Source organism: Pinus tabuliformis, chromosome 4_2 (assembly GCF_031772625.1).
Source record: "Pinus tabuliformis cultivar Carrire ecotype Pingquan chromosome 4_2, CPIR1, whole genome shotgun sequence".
Taxonomy (NCBI): domain Eukaryota; kingdom Viridiplantae; phylum Streptophyta; class Pinopsida; order Pinales; family Pinaceae; genus Pinus; species Pinus tabuliformis.
In genome coordinates, this window is record NC_142304.1 from 295,829,416 (window position 1) to 295,853,435 (window position 24,020).

Sequence of the window (24,020 nt, forward strand, 5' to 3'; positions counted from 1 at the left end):
TAATAATAAAATATCTTTTTCTCTTTTCATCAAATACATAAAATCATGATTACATTAGTCATTATGAAGACCGAACCTAGTTACACATTTCAACACACAAACACACACACACACACACACACATATATATATATATTGTTTCCTTGCCATATCGTATCCAGATTTTTTCAAAATTTGTCGTATCCATTTCAAACCTTGTATCTGTATTCATTCCCATATTTGTTTCAGTGCAACTTAGGATGAATCGTGGCAACCAAAAAAGTGGATTTCCCTTTGTTTTCTTGATGGAATATGGTCATAGTATCCTTAGAGCTCAATCCCCTAAATTATTTTTGGAAAATTAGGGTTGAAAGATCAAGAATCCAATCATTAGGTGGGATTGACACAGATAGAACGATAATTACAAAATTATTATGATAATTTCAAAATATATAATTATCACTTATATTATTGGCTTGGGGATGATAGGTGAAATGTTGCCAATAAATGTAGCCAATTACTACACATATTGTGACCTTGATCTCTATAACATAGTATGAGAATTGTGAGTGTTTCCTTTTTAACAAATATTTATGTTTAAGCACAACGAATATTTGCTAGCTTCTTGGTAGCATCAACTCACAGTGCACAAGTACTTTTCTTTTGATTATTCCTCTCTCTCTCTCACACACACATTTGTATATATACAGAGATGACCTTGTGATGCAAGCCCAATTTTGAGCCTGCTAAAAGCCCTGGTTCCAAACCCCACAGTGCCCAAACTATCCTCAAAAGGCGCTTCCTTCAATCCTATTTATAATTGCGTTACAGAATATAAATCCCTTTATTTTAAAATTATACAAGGAGGATTGTAAAGGATAAGATAGAGTTTTGAATGAATATAACAGTGGGAGGAGTTGAAAGGGTCTATACATTCATTCCATTTTATATTCCCAATCCATTAACACAAACCAATAAACATATGCCCTAATATTGAACCATAAGTTGGCCCCTTTATTAAATTCTGACTATGGTGGTTTTTTTCCACTTAAGCCTTGCAATTCCTTTCCAACAACATGCCAGTCCAAGCCCCTTTTCTTTATACGAATAGCCACCAGAGCTAAGATCAAGGAATAACACCTCAACCCCAATATCACATGACCAATGCTGTGACCAATTCCCAACGCTCGTCTCAGTCCTTTTATATTTTGCACGTTTACAATTCTTCCGGGTTGACTCACCTGTATACTCTGTCGCCAACGTCATGTGAGCCCTGTCACGTAAGCCCGCTCACTTCCCTTAACACGTAAGCCCACTACAATTTTAGTTGCCACTTTTTATACCTCCGGTATAAACCTCTGGGTGGGGTCCACTTCGCCACATGAGCTCGTTCACTCAAGCCCGACTTGATGGGGAAAAAGGTGGTTACAAAATCTGTCGAGCAGAAGACCTCTGGGCAGGGTCCACTTCACCACGTGACCCTAGTAAGAGTAGCCAGACTCGATAGGTAATCGAACTTAACAAAACTGCCAGGTATAAGCCTCTGGCCCGACGTGTTAAGTGACAAGAAGTTTGTTTCCCGATCCCTGTCTACTAACGCAACCATCGTTCATCAATTGTTGGATCTTGGGCCAGATGTCTGGCTCAACAGTTAATTCGCTTTGTTGACTCCGCTCTTTTGTCAATTATCAAATCTCAGACTCAATTAAATAGTATCTTTCTCGGCCTAGCTTGTGGCTCTTCTCAGCCCTCTTATCAAACTCTAGCTTTAAATCTTGCCTAGCTCCCAACAAGACTCCTCTATGCCTTCTTCTATGCCATCCCTGACTTCCACACTTCCACTGCATCTTTTAGATGCACCTTCTCTATACTCGCTTCCTTTGTATTTTAAAATACCTCTTTCTTCTACTATAAGTTAGGCTTTGTGCTCCTCTTGCTTCTCTCGACCTTTCTTAGAGTAGGATTCTGTTATGTCCCTTCTATACTTGTATTGTGCTTTTGTTTTGATCTCATTTCTCTCTTTTCAACTGTAAAAGAAATGATATACATCCGCTTTCAAAGTGGCTCTCCCTCCTGGGCTCATACCTGCAACATATTGAATTCAATATAATACATAGCCCCAATAATACATCAAGACACAAAATACTTGAAGCTGAGTATTTCCTCTATTGGAATATATACATATATATACAGAAAGCCCTTCAGGCCTGATTTACAATGATAGGCCTTTTTGGCCTATGGCCATATTGGCCCTCAATTCCTCTTCAATCACTCTTTTTACACACCTCTTTATTCTACACTACTCTTTTACAATAATTGATTACATATTTGTACAAATGGACTTCTAAACTAATTCTAGTTCAGATCCACAATTTCATCAACAAAATCCTATCTTAGACTTCCTAGATCCACTAAATCCTCAAGATATCTAACTAACTTTCGAATCTCTCTAACTCTCTCAACATTCTCGAAATCTCTCCTATTTACAATATTCATTATTTATATACATTTTTTCATGGAAACATAGGAAAATACAATTTAAATGAATAATTAAATCTAACTTAGGGAACCAAATCCCTTGGTACATGAAACCGCTACGTCTAGTCAAAATACATTTTGACTTTGGGTAAGATGCTCTCGCATCACCTTGTATAAATCATGCTGCTTGCAAATAAATAATCATGTGCCCCATCAAGCTTTTCATTTGAAGGATAATGTTGTTAGACATATCATGATAAAAATGGCAGTGTTGTGCATTACTATTAGGATTATTCCCCTTGTTTGCCGCTCTTCAATTTTAATCAATGATTTCAAATTTCAATTCCCCTTCTTTATCTCTATAAATATATGATTTAGATTGTGTATCTTCTCTTATGGATCACACCATTTAGCTGAACTTTTTTTAGGATACCATGGAAATCCTTTTGTTACATTTGTACCAAATATCAACAAAGCTCAAGTAGAGTAGTTCATTGCTCAGACAAGGGTTTTAAGGAAAGTGGTAATTCAATCATGAATTCATTTTAGTTCCTTCATGTACAGTCTAGTTGTCTAACCAATAATCTTTTTATTTTCACTACAAGAAAGTGTACTTGCAAATGAATGACATCACCTACAAAAATAACTAGATTTAGTCTATTTTAGCCTTTGCGAACCAACTCCATTCATGCCCCAAAAAGAGATCCAATCTCCTCAGAAAACCAAATAGACCGACATAGATATCTATCTTATATAGAAGTGTAGACCCCTATTACCCATCTGTTAGGGGGGGTACATGGACTTTTTCAGTGTAGCATTAACCACCATTGTAAGCCTAAGGTCACAAGTTGAAGCCATGTAAAAACCATGTGAGGCCTTGTATTAGGTCTCCTAGATTTGTGCTTTGCTAGTTTGAATTTTTATTCATTTTGTTTTGGTTGAACCATGTCCCATCCCTTCAAAGCCTCACCTAGGCAATTTCATCCCTTATCAGATTAGAGAACCTACGTGGACTTCTCATGAGGGCTCATGGTTTTATGGAAGCCTACATTTGTAGGGGTGATCACCAGTGTATGGGCCAGTCTAGTCTGTGTTAAGTTGCACCTATGTCATTCCACATGGTTAGTGTGTGTAGAATATGTAGGTGACCTCGACTTTGCTGCAGTGTTACTCATCACAACTCTCACAGCATAGTAGTATCTTGTGACAACTTTCATGTTTCTTGTGATATTCCCACTTAGCAATATTGCTAACGGAAATATCAATCTTGCCCAATTTTGTCTTATTTCATGTTTGCACTTGGGAGATGTGGGTTCAGAGGTCCCACATGATTTTGGGATTAAGTGGGGGCCCAAACATTAGGAAGGAAGGGAAATATTGCGGCTCTAGTGGAGCATGCGGGCCACCCCATGGAGAATTATGACCCACATGTGGAAGATGGTCTCATTGGAGTGAAGTTGGTGGGGAAAGCCGAGCTTAGCCCACATGGGCATCTTGGAGGCTCTTTGATAAATAGAGCAAGATGCACTCATTTTGGTCATTCAATCATCTATTCAGAAATTGTGTCTTTGACATAGCATACTTGAGTTGAAGCCAAGTCTACAATGTAGTTTAGGACACGAGTGTGTCTGAGCGGAGATCTCAACCCTTGCTTTGGTGGACTGAATTCCAGCGCAAGGAGGGAGTCCTACATATACCAGTTCGCACCAGCAACAAGGACTGTGATTTTGTGGAGAATTGGCAGCAATTGCATAGGGACTACGCAATTCTTGGAGGAGGCACGCTTGGAGGTTGAGGAGTGAAGGGAGTTAGGGGCTGAAACTTGAGGTGGAGTCCAGGGAAGTGTTGTGTTGGCTTTTCCAGCATTTTGGCGGAACAACAAACACAACATTTTCTACAGGTTACATCTTCTTCTTATGGAGGAGGGCCAAGCATTTGGGGATCAATTTTGGAGCGTCAAAACTATGACAAACCCTTTTTGGGTTTTTCTGGGTTTATCAAGGAGAGGCCAAAATTAATTTAGCAAAAATTTGCTGGGCAGATTTGAGGGGTCAAACAAGGACCCCAACTCAGCCAGCAACTAGAGGAGCGAGGGGAAAATTGGGCCGAAATTCCAAGGTCAACATTTGGCCATTTCTTTCGTGGGTTTTTGTGGGTTCTTGGTGGAGAGCCCAGAGGTTAATTTCCCGAAATTTTCTAAGCATCCGAGGAGGCCCTAGCAGCAGTTCTTTGTAGCCAACAACATATTTTCTGGGTAATTTCAGCGTAGAGGTAGGAGAGAGTAATTTCAGCGCAGAGACAGGAGAGTAGCCGCAGATTTGAGAGGGATTTCTTAGTCTTCATTTGGGCTTAGTTAGCTTGCCTTGAGCAAGCCCAGGTGCACTCTTTCCAGCACCACATTGTACCCTCTTATTTATTAATAAAATGGCTTAGATCAGCGCAATTCATGGAGATTTCTGGTTGTTAAATGTGTTGTAAATTTTGCATGTGTTTCTGCTATGTTTGCTTTGTTTAACATTGTATATTTCCATTAGGAATAGTACAGTGGTATCAAAGCATGATTTTGGCTAGCTATGGGTCTAAATCACACAAATGCTCAAGCGCTATTGTGGACTAGAATTCCAGAGGCTAAAACACTAGTCCGACATTATTCTCCAAATTGAACTTATGCCCAACAATGTCTCGGCAGGAGAAATTTGAAAATGTTACTAGGAGCATCGAGAGACTGGTGGAGCATCTCGAAGAGTGGTTGTCAGCAAGGGCAGCAAGAAGAAATAGTAGTTTCCAACCCGCAAATGAAGAAAATAAGAGCATGATTGTTGAACAAAATGCTAGTAGTAATACTACAAAGACGAAGATGGGAGGCGGAGGTAGAGACGAGATGAGAGAGAACATACCCATGGAGGAGGGAGTTCATCTAGATACATTCCAGCCGATTGAGCATGAGGCTAATGGCACGCAGGAGAAGCACGAGGATACACCTAGTGTGACTCAAGAGTTGTTGAAGTTTCTAAGTCTACTTAGTTAGAAACCTTCCATGCACTTTATCTGATTTATTCCTACCTACTTGTTATGTTACTTAACAAGTTATTTACAATGTAAATACTGAAGATAAACACTAATGCATGCTCAACATATTACAAATCAACAACTAAAGGAAACAGAAACAATCGCGCCATATGACACCATTATTTTTGGACCTGTTAGCACTCCAGGAAACTCTCTTAGGTTGTAGCTCAGAGATGCCTGGTAGCGTATAAATCTTCAATATCGTTCTCTGAACTATTGGAATGGATTGGGGTTTGGATCAAGTCAGATGACTATTTCAACTCTGTTTTCACTCAAGACATGCATGAACACCCTCAGCTTGATAAGGCTTTCGACCACTAATGCTCAATAATTTATAGATTCAATGAATAGATGGAGAATCCTGATTGTACCAGCAGATACATACATAAACACATATGAATGGCTAGCTACAGAAAGTAAATGAAGCTTGCAAATCTAATTTATCAACACAGAGATAAGATGACAATTATCTGGCATTAGACACAGAAGAAAACATGAATAACCTATTCAAATGCAAGCTTAGAACAGAGGAGAAGATGGAAATTGAACATGTAACAGCAAAAGAAGCTTGTATTACTAGAATGAAGATGAGATGCTGGGAGGAACAGAGTATCCACAATCTCCAATAGTTGAAACCCTATTACTTCGAACTTTCAGCCATTTATAGGCTTTTTACAATACTCTCGAACTCTCTGAGGCTCGAGATGTCTTAATCTATCCCCTCTGTCTTCTAACTACTTGATGCCATAACTAGACAAACATGAGCTCAGAGAGCTCTGTTTCTAACAAACACGGTAATCAAATTCTGGTAATTTCGCTGCGTTGTCAGGTGGTTTGCTCGTGCCAGCGATGTTCCATGATCATTTTTGTTGGTTCGGCTGCATCGTGCTGTTGTTTTTTCCCCTTTCGGCCATGCATTCTATTATTTCAGTTCAACTGTCCGACTGTCAAAAACACTGACAAAGCCAACAAATTTCCTCCCCGGGTGACTAATGGGAAGTGGGGTACAGGGGCACGTGGGTCGTTGGATGGTGTGGATCGACGGTCGGGATGTTGGTTAGGGGGCGAAGGATGAACTACGGTGATTGTCAATGAGGGCCATTGGATCGGGAGGAATGGGTGGAGGATATTAATCGCCGGAGGCTTGAAGTCGTGGCGAGAGCAGAATAAGTCTGAGCCATCAGATCTTAGATGGGTAGATCGAACGGCTATCAGGCGGAGGAGGTGCTCGAAGGATAATGCCCGAGAGTGGTTTACTCAAGCGGAAATGGTTTATATCAGGCGATAAGTGGTAAAGGTTGGAGCCCCCCTGATTCCATTCATTGAGTGCCACGTAGCAGCGGAGGAGAGAGAGGAAACTGCTTTATCGGGCGGGTATCCCTCTCTCTTGATGCTCGAGCGATATGCGCAATAACCATTAGATCTGGCGGAAATGATCTAACAATGGTGATTGGTCGAAGCGGGTGAGCATATAACATTGGTCGGATGAAGTGTGGACCGTCAGATCAGTGGGAAGATCGATGGCAAGGGACACGAAGGTATGGGACGACCTCGAGAAATGTGAAAAGGGGTGCATATGGACGGAAAGGTAAGGTTTTCGGGGGCTTTTGCACATTAGTGCATGTTTTCATGCGCTCTGAAAAATAATAATACATAGGGGGCGAAAATGGATTAATTCACTAGGGCCAAGGCGAAAGTGAGTTTTGTTATGATGTGAGGGTTGGGTTAAGACATGAGTGAACGTGGATGGGAGTGGATGAGTGAGAAAAGTGAGGGGATGGACCATATGGGAACCTCTCCACGATAGCAGAATAGACCATTTCCCTCCTTTAGTCTTCAAAATAGCAGCACTGCACCTCAAGGCTAACACTGGCTCCTTCTGGGGATGAAAGCCTCCCTGTGAGGTTTCAAGAACTGCAGACTACTGCCTTTCCAGTAACAACCAAAACAAACTTATCTCCTAGTTTTCCATTGGGCATGGAGTTTATTTACATAGAAAACAAAAATTGAAAAAACCTATTACAATATTCAGGCCTTAAAGCCTCATATGAAGTAAAGTTTCAAAAACCGTCCATTGACTGGGCCATTAAAAACACCTTCTCCCTCCAAATTTTGCAGAATGAAAGTATTGTTCATTTGAACTTGAGCAATGACAAACGGTCATGTCCATAAGGCATCAAATTTACCGTGGGTGCCCTTCCTTTCCTTCAATGCATCCCATTTGAGAACCCAGTCACCACCCTAAAAACTGTCCATTTTTGTCTTTCTATCAAAAGTTTCTTTGATCTTCTTCTGATGAATTCTTGACTTCTCAACTAGTTGTTCTTTGATCTGTTGTAATTCAACCAAGTTACTCATTCTCCTCGCCATGTCATTCTCTTCATCCTGTTCTTCTTGCAAGAATTTGGCCACATGAAGAATCAGCTGGATAGGAAAAACAACATTAGTGCCATCAACCAGCTTAAATGGAGAATTTCCTATGGACTTCTTGTTGGTAACTATGTCAGCCCACAGTGCAAACTTCAACTTGGAATCCCAGCTCTTTTTGTTGTCCTCCAACAGTTTTTTGATTATCCTTACAAGATTCTTGTTAGATGATTCTGCCAAGCCATTGCCTTGAGGATAATATGAGGTAGAATGCACCAATTGAATGCCCATGGATTCACACATGTCCACCAATTCTTCTGCCCTGAAAGTTGTTGCATTATCAGTGACTAGTTTGGTTGGGCAACCAAATCTAGTGAAAATATTCTCATTCAAGAATTTTATGATAACCTAATGATTAGCATTTTTAGTGGGTATAGCCTCAATCCATTTGGTGAAATAATCAGTGGCTACCAAAATCCATTTGTGCTGGCCACTGGAATGTGGATTGATCTCACCTATGAAGTCTAAGCCCCACTGCTGGAAGGGACCATTGGCGCGTACTGGCTTCAAGGGAAGAGATTTTAGCCACTGTCTTCCTGCAAACCTCTGACATTTGTCACAAGACTTCACAAAAGAAAACACATCAGAGAACAGAGTAGGCCAATAATACCCAACTCTCAAGATCTTGTGGGTTGTGGTTTTCCAATAATGATGCCCTCCACAAATGCTAGAATGGAACTAGTGCATGACTTCCACAGATTGTCCTTTGTCTAGACATCTCAAGAGGATCCCTGATGGGTCTCTCCAATAAAACAGGTTTTTATTAATGCAGAATTTGGTTGATTTGAGCTTAATGGCCTGGGCTTGACTTGAGCTATGCCCTGGAGGGACTTCTAGCTTCTGCAAAAAATGAACTACATTGGAATACCATTCACAGGTGGCTAGATTTTCAGCCAAAGACTAATTCTGCTCTTGCTTTTCTGCTGCTTCCTCTGTCCGCTCACCACTTGAATTTGAACCCATGCAATTGACGTCTAACAAACTGCAATTTTCCTCAGCCATAAGCTTAGCCAAGCCCTGGCCTTTGACAAGCTTGGTGGACTTCACCTCTATGTTGAACTTTGAATTTGCAATCCATTTAGCTCTCTTTCCATCAATATCTGTCTAAGTTAGGACATCTTTTACTGAGGCTGAAGTTACATACGCAACCACTTTGGAATGCAGAATATAAATTCTGAATGCCTTTAAAGATTTTATGAGAGCATAAGCTTGTTTTTCAATAAGGTCATACCTTAGTTCAGCATCCCTCAGAGTTTTGCTGAAAAAGGCCACAGGGTGCTCTACACCTTCATCATTTTTCTGCAATAGAACTGCTGCAAGTGTATCATAAGAGGCAAAAGAGAAGATATAAAACTCCCTGGTATAATTTGGACTGATTAGAGTGGGAGCTTCCATGATAGCTTGTTTGATGGCTTCAAAAGAGCTTCTTGCACTATCTGTCCATTTTATTTCTGATCCTTTCTTCAGCATGGAAGTGATGTGCTTCACTAGCTCTGCAAAGTTTGGAATAAACCTCTTCACAAAGTTAATCTTACCCAGGAAAGATTGAATGCCCCTTTTTGACCTTGGGATGGACAATGTCTGAATTGCTTGAACTCTTGCTGGATCGATCTTCACACCTTCAACAGAAACAATATGTCCCAGAAATTTGCTTCTTCTATAAAAAACTGTGACTTCTTTGGGTTCACAAAAATTCCAAATCGTCTGCACTTTAGAAACACCTTCTTCAAATGCTGCAAATGGTCCTTGTGACTGTTGGAAAAAACTGTTATGTCATCAAGGTAATAAGGACAAACTTGTCCTTCTCTCCCACAAATGCTATGTCCATGGCCCTCTGAAAAGTAGCCCTAGCATTCATCAGTCCAAAAGGCGTCTTGGAGTACATGAAAGTGCCCCGAGGAGTAGTGAAGATGGTCTTTTTTTGATCTTCTGGATGTACAACAACTTGATTGTAACCTGAAAATCCATCTAAGAAAGACACGACTTTAGCCCCTGAAACTTTTTGCAGCAAGTGTTCCATCTTAGGTAAGGGGTAGTTGTCTTTTTTAGAGCATTTGTTCAGATTCCTGAAGTCAACACAATGCCTGATTTCTCCATTCTTCTTTCTTACTACCACAAGGTTAGCTATCCACTTTGAATACCTTAGGGGAACTATGATCCTGGCATCCAACAGCTTCTTGATTTCCTTTTCAATCAAAGACAATAAGAGAGGGCTGATAGGTCTTAATTTCTGCTTAAAAGGGATGGTGTTCTTCTCCAGTGGAATCTTTTACTGAATGATTTTGGTGTCATAGGTCCTAAGATCACTGTACTCCCAAGCAAAAATATCAGCAAATTGTTTTATTAGGGTGCAATACTCAGAACTTGAGGCAAAAGACAAGTGAGTGGACAGATTTATGTACTTTGGATGGGCTGGACTCCCTACAATATCTCTATGAACTGCAGACTCATTTTATTTTTTGGCAGGCTTATAAGGTACATCATTATGATCAAACAGCTTCTCTAGGGGCATCAATCCTTTGGTTATATGGTTACTAGGCAACTGAACAATGCTATCTTGACCAATCTCGTCCTTTAGCTTGGACTGGTTGCATTCTTCAATGGTTTCGTTTTTTTGGTCAACGTGCAATTCAGAAAATTCATCAATGACTTGTAAAAACCTATTAATTTCATTATCATCTTCAAAAACTTTCCAGTATTTGACATTGTCAGACAGAGATGGTCTATATTTCACCCGAACTTCATGAGTCAATTTAGGAGGCAAAGGAGGAATAAACATGCTAGCAGACACAGCAAGGGAATCAACAAGCTGGTTCTTCATTCTAGGGATGTAAGAAATGTTGAAACTAGTAAAAGAACCCTTGAGCTTCCATACCTCATCTCTATATGCTTTCAGCCTTGGATGCTTTGCTTGGAAAGTTTTGTTCACCTGCTGAATGATAAGGTCTGCATCTCCAAACACCTTCAGACCTTTGATGCCCATTTATTTAGCAGCGTTTAAGCCCAATATCAAGGCTTCATACTCTGCTATGTTATTTGTGACTTGAAAAGTTAACTTGAAAGATAAATGAATGCATTCTTGTGTGGGGGACACAAGGACTACACCTGCCCCTGTAGCTTCCTTAGAGCAAGCTCCATCAAAGAACATGTCCCAAATTTGTAGGCCTTCATCCTCTGTGATCTGGCAAACCAGTTTCCTAAGCTGCATGGAGGCCAATTGGGATTCTTCAATCTGAAGAATAAGACTCCAAAATCAGTGTCGACAGCATATATGGGATGATTAGTGGGGTTCCTTTTATCATTGATGATATAAGCCAACTGAGCTTCTCTGTATAATCTCCTACTCTCACCTCCAAAAATTGGGACAGTAGCATAGGACAGATCATTTTGCAATGTTCCACCTAATCTCTTGATCCAACCTCTGGAAATCAACATGCCAAACTTGGGGGGTACATCTGCTACCACAATATCCATCATCATGCTCTTCATGGGCAACTGAGACAAGGTGATGGCTAGGTCTTTGATTAATCCCAAACATTTCACTTTTCTAGAGTCAAAAGAAAACAGGTCATGATAAGACTTGGTAATGTCAAGACCCAACTCATCCATGACAACCTTGGGCATTAGATTATGGCTGGCTCCTATGTCCAGAAGGCAGTTGTGAAGGATTTTGTCATGAATAGTCAAAGAGACATAGAATGATGGGGAGCTGTCATCACAATTTTCAATCATTGGATGAGAACAACATCTGGTTTGTCGTCTTGCAGATTTACATAGTCAGTGGAGGCTTGGATGGCTTTAGGCTCAAGGGCCTCGAGGATAGATCTCTTGAAGGACTCATTCTTCACTAGTTCAATCAGAGGTATAGGTATGCTTAGCTTCTGAATTTCTGATTCAAAACTGAAAGGAGAAGGAGACTTGTCAAGGCCTCTTACCTTGTGAGCTGGAGCTTTGAGGATGATGGGATCAACTGTCGGTCGTTCCTGCTTATTAGCTTGTTGTATTGCAGGGGCAACAACTCTCTAAACAGGAGTTTCCTTGACATTATTCATCTTCGACCTCAGATCATATCTGTGTTGATTGTCAGTTTGCAGAACAGCTCCACCATCCCACTCTTGGCTGATCTGGTCATTGAATAATGACTTTTCATAGGCAGCTAAGGTAAAAAAGGAGGCACTACCTTTGTCTTCTAGACAATGGATCTCATCATCTTCTTCAAACTACTCTTCTTCCATGACTACATTCTGGAAAGGGGTCTTCACACTTTGGTCTTCATTGGCATCTTTGCTTCTTTGCAGAATCTGCAACTGCTCATTAGCTCTTCTATATGGATTTGGATTTGTAGGAGCAAAGGTATTAGGAACTCTTCCTTTCCCAAGGTGCTGCTCAACCTTTAATTTGGAGATTTCAGAGGCTAATGACTCTATCATCTTGGTCATTTTATCTATCTTGGGATCTAAAGATGATGAAGATTCGCCCCTCTGTCTCCTTCTTTCAACATTCCCCTTGAGCTTCTCTGCAGCCATGATGTTTGATTCTACTTTCAAGGCTACATCCTGCATATCAGCCAAGGTAGCACATTGTCTCTCCCTCAACAGTAGACAGAAGTCAGAATCAAAGGCACTGGCATAGGTGAGTTTAGCAGAGGTAGTGGTGGGTTTTACTTCAGCTGGTATCTTTCTGTACATGCGATTAAACCTCTTATTAAATCAAACAACAACTCACCATTTTCCCTCTTTAAGTTCCCAAACTCGGTGTGGTAGTATAGTAGATCCTTCTTATCCCCCCAATGCTTTATGAATGCATCATCTAAAGCCTCAATATCTGCTATAGACCTTGGGGTCAATTCTCTGAACCATTTTTTAGCCTCTCCATCTAGACTTTGGACAAAGACTCTCATCCATACATCAGCTTCACTAATGTCCAAGTTATCAGCATAGCTATAGAATGATTCAAGATGTTCCTCAACTGTAACACCTTCAGTCCTAGTGAACTTAGGCATATACTTCTGATATTCTCCAGTAGGCATGGCATTCAGAGTGGGCAGTACTAGAGGTCCATACCTTGTAGCTATGATTCTTTCCATTTTGGTAGGTGCTTGTGGTGTTGCCATAGTTGTGGTGGCTATAAGGGTACAGGAAGTTTGAATGACAGAGGGTTGAGGAGTGATTGATAGGACTAAAGGAGTATGATGGATAGGAGGAGAGGCTTCCTTTGGGCTTACAACGAAAGAAGAACCTAAAGAATAAGGAGCTTTATGAATCTCTGAGATTTTTCTTCACTGCTAGTATTAGATGCTATACTCTCAACATGTATTTGTTCTATTACAGGATTTTCTTGAAGAGATATGGAATATTGTTTAGAGCTACCTGAACCTGATGCTCCTTTCTGCAACGCCTTTCTTTCTTTGATGATTTTTTCATGGGCAGGTACTGGGTTAGCTTGTGGCTTCTGAGGATTTCTCCGAGTATGCCTCACAAACTGAGCCAGAACTATGGAGTGGAGTCGCCAAGAGGTTCGTCCTCCAATAGAGTCGCCAAATAGATGACTACAACCCAAATAGTGTCCAAGTTTTGTCTATCATCAAAGCTAGATCTGTGTCATCCCCCAGGGAAGCTGAGCTTCAGTCTCCTCTCCCCAACAACAACGGCAATTATGTTAGCACTCTAGGAAACTCTCCTAGGTTGTAGCTCGAAGATGCCTGGTAACATATAAATCTTCAATATCATTCTCTGAACTATTGGAATGGATTGGGATTTGGATCAGGTCAGATGACTATTTCAACTCTGTTTTCACTCAAGACATGCATGAACACCCTCAACTTGACAAGGCTTTTGACCACTAATGCTCAATAGTTTATAGATTCAATGAATAGATGGAGAATCCTGACTGTACCAGTAGATACATACATAAACACATGTGAATGGCTAGCTACAGAAAGTAAATGAAGCTTGCAAATCTAATTTATCAACGGAGAGATAAGATGATAGTTATCTGGCATTAGACACAGAAGAAAACATGAATAACCTATTCAAGTGCAAGCTTAGAACAGAGGAGAAGATGGCAATTGAACATGTAACAACAAAAGAAGCTTGTATTACTGGAATGAAGATGAGACGCTGGGAGGAACAGAGTATCCACAGTCTCCAAAAGTTGAACCCCTATTACTTCGAACTTTCAACCATTTATAAGCTTTTTACAATACTCTCGAACTCTCTGAGGCTCGAGATGTCTTAATCCATCCCCTTTGTATTCTAACTACTTGATGCCATAACTAGACAAACATGAGCTCAGAGAGCTCTGTTTCTAACAAACACGGTAATCAAATTCTGGTAATTTCATCGCGTTGTCAGGTGGTTCACTCGTGCCAGTGATGTTCCATGATCATTTTTGTTGGTTCAGCTGCATCGTGCTGTTGTTTTTCCCCTTTCGGCCATGCATTCTATTATTTCAGTTCAACTATCCGACTGTCAAAAACATTGACAAAGCCAACAAATTTCCTCCCCGGGTGACTGGTGGGAAGTGGGGTACGGGGGCACGTGGGCCGTTGGATGGTGTGGATCGACGGTCAGGATGTTGGTCAGGTAGTGGAGGATGAACTATGGTGATCGTCAATGAGGGCCGTTGGATCGGGAGGAATGGGCGAACGAGATCAATCCGGAGGCTTGAAGTCGTGATGGGAGTGGAATAAGTTTGAGTCGTCAGATCTTAGATGGGTAGATCGAACGGCTATCAGGCGAAGGAGGTGCTCAAAGGATAATGCCCAGGAGCAGTTTACTCAAGTGGGAATGGTTTATATCGGGCGGTCATCAGGCGGTAAGTGGTAAAGGTTGGAGCCCGCTCGAATCCATTCATCGAGCACCATGTAGCAGCAAAGGGGAGAGAGGAAACCGCTTTATCGGGCAGGTATCCCTCTCTCTTGTTGCCCGAGCGATATGCGCCATAGCCGTTAGATCTGGCGGAAATGATCTAACGGTGAAGATTGGTTGAAGTGGGTGAGCGTATAATGTTGGTCGGATGAAGTGTGGACCGTCAGATCAGTGGGAAGATCGATGGCGGGGGCTACGAAGGTATGGGACGACCTCGAGAAATGTGCAAAGGGGCACATGTGGACGGAAAGGTAAGGTTTTTGGGGGCTTTTGCGCATTAGTGCATGTTTTCATGCGCTCTGAAAAATAATAGTACATAGGCGGCAAAAATGGATTAATTCATGTACGGCCAAGGCAAAAGTGAGTTTTGTTATGATGTGAGGGTTGGGTTAGGACATGAGTGAACGTGGATGGGATTGGATGAGTGAGAAAAGTGAGGTGATGGACGATATGGGAACCTCTCCACGATAGCAGAATAGACCATTTCCCTCCTTTAGTCTTCAAAATAGCAGCATTGCACCTTAGGGCTAACAGGACCAATGTCTCTGGAAAAACCCAATGTGGGAAAACTGGTGCAGCTATATGAGGGTTTTCTTATTAAGCAATATCATAGTTCAATTTGGGTGCCAAAACTGACCTACCCAACAGAGAATTTCCTTGGCAGTAATACCTCTCAGTTTCTGACAAATCTCCTAGCTGAAACCTCGGATAAACCTTTCGGCAGCTACTCAGCACAAATCTGCCCCAGAAACCCCAGCATCAACCACTCTCTAGACTGTGTCAACCCCTCTCTACCTAGTGTTGCCCTGCGTCACTAGGGATGGGTCTGCGTCAGCCCTCTGGCCCTCTGGGTCAGCAACCCTGGCCTCTCTGAGGCTCTCCGCAGCTCCCGGCTGCCTTTGCGTGAGCCTTGCCTGGCTCTGCGTCACTCTTGCCAGCTACTACGCTGCTCTCCCGGCACTATCTCTGCCTCTCTATACTCGAATGCGCCTCAACTGCATCTCCCGATGACTAATTCTATCTCTCTTAGTAAACCCTGCTCTAAAGAAGAGAATGATTGATCACTCTGGTGTCTTCTCCAAGTGACCCTCAAGCCCCTTCTTATACTTTCCTCGTTGACATATCAACAGCCGAGATTAAGTCCCTAATCAATGGCTAAGATTAGATCTGGCTTGATCCATGTCTTTTGGACCATTCTAACACAATTTCATATTAATCCACATTAATATTTTAATTTCCCTAAGTTTAGACTTAGGGACTCCATTAAAAATATTAATTATTTTAATATCTCCTGAACAGTTTAGAATCTGCCCAAACCCTTTCTGGGTATTGGAGGTCTCATGTGCTCAAACCTCTCAACCAAATTTCGTGGCTAGACAACTTTTGATGCTACCCCAAATCAACACTCCCTCTTAGCGAGGACTGTGCTCTAGCATTACTCCTCACTAAGTATTACTCTAATCATTCGGCATCGGTACATGTGCTGATGCTAGGCCTTCCTTCCCAACATCCTCTGTACTGCTGCATCCTGTACTATTGCCCATGGTTCTGCCACTGCCACTGCTGCATCTGTATGACAGCTCCCTCTGCATCCGTGCTGTTGCTGGTCCATCCTTCCAGCACTGCATCCACATCGCACCTCCTCTCATCATATTGCATCGTGCTGCCCACTGCTGCACTTCAACTTAGTTACTGAGAAGTAAGTAACTAATCTCCCAACCTGACCTCCCCGTTGGGCTAGAGACATCCACTGATGCTGAAGCTCCCTCTGCCGTTGACAAGTGCTTCCTCTCTAACCTCTGCGTTGCTGCAACAACTCCCTGCATCTCGCATCGTTGCACACCTCTCTGTGCCATCCTACACTGGTGCAACACTCCTGTGCCTCTCGCACTGCTGCAGCTTGCTAGCCTTGCGCTTTCTCGGGACTCCTGCACTGTAGCTCTCTTTGTCGCTTCATCCACATTCATCTCTACTCGAATCAATCAATCTTGCTACTCCCCTTCATGGCTCCTGAGCAAGGTCTAATCCAAGAAGCTAGGTACCTCGAGGATCCTGCCCCTCATCGCCTGTAGTCCACATGACTACAACTTGATTTCTCCCCACTTCTTCTCAAGTGGCGCATGTGCATTCATGGCACAATCATCGTCTGTTAAAACTTCCTTCTTTGCCCTTGCTGGCGTTGCCTTAGTCTGAGAAGACTCTCCCTTACTCTTCTTCCTTATGGGTCGCATAATGACCCAACTCCCCATAGTGGAAGCACTTGATCTTGGAGAGATCATTCTTCTTCCACTTTTCTTGCTTTCCCTCAGATGCTAGAGCAACATCTTCCTCCTACTTGACTTTGATCCCCTTGCTGCTGCTACCTGTCTTTGACTGCCATCTGATCTCTTCCTGGCGAAGAGCTGCCCACATCTCATCCCAAGGTGGGATTGTCCCTCTGCCCAGTATACTCTGGACAAATACCTCCCAGTCTTCTGAGACTACATTTAGGGCCATCCTCACCATCAATTCCTAATCCGACATGACTTCTATAGCAGTCAACTGATCTCGAATCACATTCAGTCCTCCGAGAAATGTGTCAATCAATTCTCCCTTTTTCATCTGATACGACCTCAACTGATTCTCAAGTAACATTCTTCTCTGCACAGAAGTATGCTGGTACAATTTCTTGAGGGCCTCCCACATCTCATATGCCGTTTCCTTCTCAACAATGTGTGGTACTACATAGTCCTTGAACCCGTCAAGGATGATGCTCTTGGCCCTCGCCATTGCTTCCTCTACTTGTCGTTATCATTGGGGTCGACTGGGATAGCTATAACCTTCAAGGCGAAGTTCTTGACACGATTTCTGTCAAGTACGGATAAGATTCTGGCCTTCCAAACTGCGATGTTCGACGCTCCGTTGAGTCTATCCTGGTCTCTTACTCCGTGTAGTGCCATGATGCTCTTCTACTTCCCTCCTAGAAGTTCTCTGTTCGAATCTTCTGAGTCTCTACTTCTCGTCTGGAAGTTCTCTTCTGGACTCCCTCTGAGTCCTGATTTCCCCCACTGGAAATCCTTTTGTCGCAGTTGAGATGCCCCCTACTCTGATTGTCTTATGCAACCACACCACTGATCCGGGTTCCTCGGCTAGAAACCCTTGGTAGCATCTCCTCTGCCCTTGCTCTGTCAGGTATTGTTCTGACTACAATACCTCACCAGCTCCACTCTGCAATATTCCCACAGCCTTCTGAACCCCAGCAACCCGAAGGTGAGAGCTCCTAGGCTCTGCGCAATCCTGACACCAGCAACCCGACCTCCTCAACCAACTGCGTTAGCCTTCCCAGCTACTGTGTGGCTCTACGTGAGGCTCCTTTTGCCTTCCTTAGCTTTTGAACTACCTATTACCGACTCACTTTTGATAATGCAGACACTGTGTCACCCTTCCCTTGTTGCTGCTCTATTAGAAACAACTTCTGACACCTCAGGACAACTGTTTTCTGCAACCATCGCTCCGCTCGGCTGATGTCCCTAGTCCTCCTATGATTTGCAATCACGACTCTGATACCATGTTGAAGTTTCTAAGTCTACTTAGTTAGAAACCCTCCATGCACTTTATCTTATTTATTCCTACCTCCTTGTTATGTTACTTAACAAGTTATTCACAATGTAAACACTGAAGATAAACACTAGTGCATACTCAACATATTACAGATCAACAATTAAATGGAATAGAAACAATCACGCCATATGACACCATTATTTTTGGACCAATGTCCCCAGAAAAACCCAATGTGGGAAAACCGATGCAGCTATCTGAGGATTTTCTTATTAAGCAATATCATAGTACAATCTAGGTGCCAAAACTGGCCTACCCAACAGAGAATTTCCTTGGCAGTAATACCTTTCAGTTTTTGACAAATCTCCTAGATGAAACCCCGGATAAACCTTCTGGCAGCTACTCAGCACAAATCTGCCCCAGAAACCCCAACATCAGCCATTCTCTGGACTGCGTCAGCCCCTCTCTACCCAGCGCTGGCCCCGCGTCACCCAGGATGGGTCTGCGTCAGCCTTAGGAGGCCCTGCGTCAGCCCTTTAGCCCTCTGCGTCAGCAACACTGGCCTCTCTGAGGCTCTGTGCAACTCCTGGCTGCCTCTGTGTGGCTCTGTGTGAGCCTTGGCTGGCTCTGCGTCACTCTCCCCGGCTACTGTGCTGCTCTCCCGCACTATCTCTGCCTCTTTGTCTCTCTATACTCAAATGCCCTTCAGTTGCATCTCCCGATCACTAATTCTACCTCTCTTAGCAAACCCTACTCTAGAGAATATAATGACTGATCACTCTGGTGTGTTCTCCAAGTGACCCTCAAGCCCCTTCTTATACTTTTCTCATTGACATATCAATGGCCGAGATTAAGTCCCTAATCAATGACTAAGATTAGATTTGGCTTGATCCATGTGTTTTAGACCATTCTAAAACAGTTTCATATTAATCCACATTAATATTTTAATTTCCCTAAGTTTAGATTTAGGGACTCCATTAAAAATATTAATTATTTTAATATCTCCTGAACTGTTTAGAATCTGTGCAAACCCTTTCTGGGTATTGGAGATCTCATGTGCCCCAACCTCTCCACCAAATTTTGTGGCTAGAGCACATCCTATGCTACCCCAAATCAACAAGAGTCACCCCTATTGGTGTTTCCTTTGGTAGCCCCAGTAGATAGATTGGAGGAGGCAGTTCAACACACATCCATTGATGAGGTATCCATTGATGAGGCATCCTAGTCTATGACAGAGATTCAGAGCGGCAGCCACCTACAACTGACTTATGAGCATGTCTCGCATGTTGGGTTGTCTATGTTGGAGCAGTTGGAAGCTCATGTTGAGCCCATGATGGAGGAGGATGTGCAGCCATCCCTTGGGCTAGCCATTGATGAGGGGTAGCTTAGAGACCACACGTTGGGATTCCAGCACAGTTCGCTTTAGAGACACACTGACAGGATCTACAGCGTTATCAACCCACTCCTACGCATTGGAATGAGAGAGGTGGAGTTGTCTAGACATACCAAAGGGGATGACCACACTATTGGGTCACCTTTGCCCATTGGAGAGAGGGAGATAGAGCTACCTAGTCAGATCTCATGTGTTGACCTGGATAGCGGGATGAGACAATCGGAGTTGCACAAGGTGCAACATCCGCATGCCAGGGTTGTTCTATGTGCGGGAGTTCGTGCATTCGATCCCTCTCTTGGGGTTGGATGGCGAGAGATTATGAGTTGGTACTTGGTGGAGTGGACTAGACTCATGGAGATGGTCATAGTCTAGAGTAAAGATCAGTGGGAGCTCTTGGACACCGAGGGCACTAGAGGCCCAGGTCGGCATTAGGATCCAGGTGGAGCTCCCTATCCGATATCAGACATGTGCCATGGCTATGGCATTGATGAGGTAGTCGACCAAGTGATTGAGCACATACATTCCCTAGGGGAAGTCCAATCAGCATTAGCGGAAAGGCAGTTTGTGAGCATGCTCCATGGATTGTATTGGCATGTCGGTTGCGCATGGGTTTGCAAGATGATTAATATTCTTTGGCAAGAGCTGGTGGGAGGAGGTGGCATGGGTAGGCCACTAGACTGGGCATTATACGGAGATGATGTTATCCCATTGGTGTATTGGGAACAGGAATCACCGAGGATCGACATTGCACAGATATCCCCTCTAGCAGATGTGGAGTTAGGTCGCTCAGATCTACCAGGGTAGATGAGGAGGTGTAGATCACTTCGTGGCAGGTGTACTAGTAGCGTGATGTTTGCATGGGCACATATGGGATTCCCTATGGTACATGGGGGCATGGAAATGAGCGTTGGTACCCAGGGGTGCATGGAATTGTGCCACAGAGTTCAGTGCTATGTAGAGGAGTGTAGGGGTACGTACTTGTGTGTAGCCGAACAAGATGATGCACAACAAGTTGTCAGAGTGTTGTCGCCAAAGAGAGATCTTGATGAGGGCAACAAGCACACCATTGGGTTTGGCACACTCAGATTTGGAGAGCGAGTTGAACACAGGGCCGACCGTGAGCTTCCATTTATCACTCTCCAACATTGTACACTGACACAGGGAACTTGGATATCATCTCTTGATACTCTCATCACGAGCAACATGACCCATGAGCTTCATCTGAAATAGTTGGATGGAACACAGTGCAATGGGAGAGAGGCTTTCCAGTTGTGGCATATGGTCGGGACATAAGTTGATGGATGCAGGCTTGGGGGTAGTACGATCTCTTGCAGAGTTAGCACTTGCACCACCCTTGAGCCCACACTCAGGGTGATACATGATCCCCTTTTGGTGAGACATTCCGAGGCGTCTTTGGAGCATCTACAGAGGTTGGTGGACCTTGCTTACAAATAGATGTTTAGACTCCAGGCAACATTGGGAATTTAGGAGGCAGGCCGACAGATCCCACTGTATAGTAAGGCTGGCGCAAGGCTATTTCGCACGCACCATGTTCGTTATGTATGGAGTTCATATATTGTTTGCATGCAGGGACCTAAGACGTGGTACAGGTTGGTTCCATCAACTATCAAGGCTATGCCACAGTCGTTCTGGCTATGGGATTTAGGGATCTGGTTGGTTGATTGGACACTCTTCTTCGTGGTGAGTGGAATCAGGACGGGGGATGACCCATCTCACCCTTGGTTTGACATGTGGGGGAGCTTTGAGGCCTTAATTGCATGGAAAGGTTGGCTTTCCTTGTTATCACTACGGATCAGGGTGAGTGTTGGATGGGTAGGAAGTGACATCATGGAGGTTCTTGGTCTAGATGCGTTGGGACTCCATAGATGTTTTGCCATTAGGTCCCAACAGAGGTGGATACAACTTGAGCATGAGGGGCAATCTGTCATGATCAGAGTTGCACAATGACAACATAGTGGCACCCATTTTAGACTAGCCTGGGATTCGAGAATCATAGGACTTGGCAGTACAACTACCCTTAGGGATGAGTTGTTTTCTATAGGGGAAGATCATTTAGATCTTCCATTGGGCTTTGGTGACTCGCTGATGGCATGGGGGACCTCATTAGCATGGCAGGTGGGCCAAAGGATGATATCAAGAGAAGCTCACATGAGCGAGACACTATCTCTGCAGGGATTGGGTGGTATCTTCGAGAGTATACTCCTGGAGTGCATGGGGTGGCCTACGTGGTAGGAAAACTTCACGAGGAGTTGGGCATAGTGCCACATTATCATGATCCCCTACTCATTGATGGTATATAGGGGAATTCTGGTACTTCTACCGGGCATGATAGTGAGTGGAGTAAGGGGAGATTTAGGTGGAACATGATGGCTTGGGATCCTGGTATTGAGGGATTCTTTCATGTCAGGATAGTGTAGAGGTCAGGGATGAATTTGGCGCATCTGGGACCATGGCACATTTTGGTAGTGACAATGGGGAGCAACAACTAGAGAGAGTGTTGTTTGGCAGTTGCTTGAGGACAAGCAACGTTTTGACAGGGAGGACTGTGATATTTCCACTTAGCAATATTGCTAAGGGAAATATCAATCTTGCCCAATTTTGTCTTATCTCATGTTTGCACTTAGGAGATGTGGGTTCAGAGGTCCCACATGAATTTTGGGATTAAGTGGGGGCCCAAACATTAGGAAGGAAGGGAAATATTGCGGCTCTAGTGGAGTTTGGGGGCCACCAGATGGAGAATTACACCCACATGTGGAAGACACTCTCATTGGAGTGAAGTTGGCGGGGAAAGTCGATTTGGGCCCACATGGGCATCTTGGAGGCTCTTTGATAAATAGAGCAAGAGGCACCCATTTTGGTCATTCAATCAACTATTCAGAAATTGTGTCATTGACATAGCATGCTTGAGCTGAAGCCAAGTCTGCAGTGTTGTTTAGCACACAAGTGTCTCCGAGTGGAGATCTCAACCCTTGCTTCAGTGGACTTCACGTGCCAGCCCAAGGAGGAAGTCCTACCTATACCAATTTGTACCAGCATCAGGGAGTGCGATTTTGTGGAGAGGATTGGCAGCAACTACACAGGGATTACGCAGTTCTTGGAGGAGGCATGCTTGCAGGTTGAGAAGTGAAGGGAGTTGGGGGATGAAACTTGAGGTGGAGTGAGTGGAAGTATTGTGGGGGCTTTTCCAGCATTTTGGTGTAGCAGCAAATGCAACATTTGCTACAGGTTACATCTTTTGCTTGTGGAGGAGGGCCAAGAATTTGGGGGTCAATTTTGGAGCGTCAAAACTAGGGCAAACCCTTTTTGGGTTTTTTTGGGTTTATTGAGGAGAGGCGGTGAAAAATCGAAATCTTGATTCCTATTGCAGCAACTGAAAAAAATTCTCCTAATTGTTAAATTAATTTTAACAATTTATTTACTGTGTGCCACAACAAATACTGAATCAATCACACTGCAACCTACACAAATAAACTACAGAAGAAATAAACACAAGAAGAAATACTAGCACACACATAAAATGATAATTATTTTTGGACAAAGTCTTCGGAAAAACCCAACTCAGGAAAACTGGTGCAACAACTGAGGGTTTTATTATTATGCAGCAGTGAAATAATCTGAGTACAACTAGATGATGAAGCTGGCAATCCTACGGAGAAATACTGGCAAGAAAATCTAGCGAGGAGAAATTCCTCACTCCACAAGCAAATCTTGACACTAACATCAACTCAAATTGAGCCATCCAAACTGCCTCTGCGCAGTCACTGCTTCACCCTAACGCAGTTGCTGCTACTCTCAGCTTGGAACAACTTCTCCTCAAGTTGTTCGACCAACTGTTGTCTGGGAAAACGTCTCTCTTGGCCTTTGGAACCTCTGCCCACCTTCTAGCACTGAAATTCTGCTTCTCCCCATCAATTCGACTTTGCCTCTAGAGGCTACTGCGATACTCTGTGTCAGCCTCACTGTGGCTTCTCTACCTCTCCGCAAATGCAGTCACCGGAACTGGAATCCTTCCTCCAACTTCACTATACCTTCCCCTCTCTCACTGCTTTAATTTCTCTGGCTCTCTCTGTGGCCACTGAGTGCTGCTACTCAGGAAATCAATCTGCTCATGAAATTGAACTGGACAAGTTATTTCTCCAAGCCCTGTCGACTTCTTATAATCCTTTGTTGGGACTTCAACAACCAAGATTAAATCTTAATCGATGGCTAGAATTAACTTGAAGTCGATCTATGTGGGTTTCTAGAAC

At 43.3% G+C, this 24,020-nt stretch overlaps 1 protein-coding gene across 3 annotated transcripts in view; it reads right to left on the reverse strand.

The window, feature by feature from the left end:
- LOC149169165 (callose synthase 3-like) overlaps positions 1-24,020 on the reverse strand; it is a 425,897-nt gene that overhangs the window by 51,658 nt on the left and 350,219 nt on the right. The gene's annotated exons all lie outside the window — the stretch shown is intronic.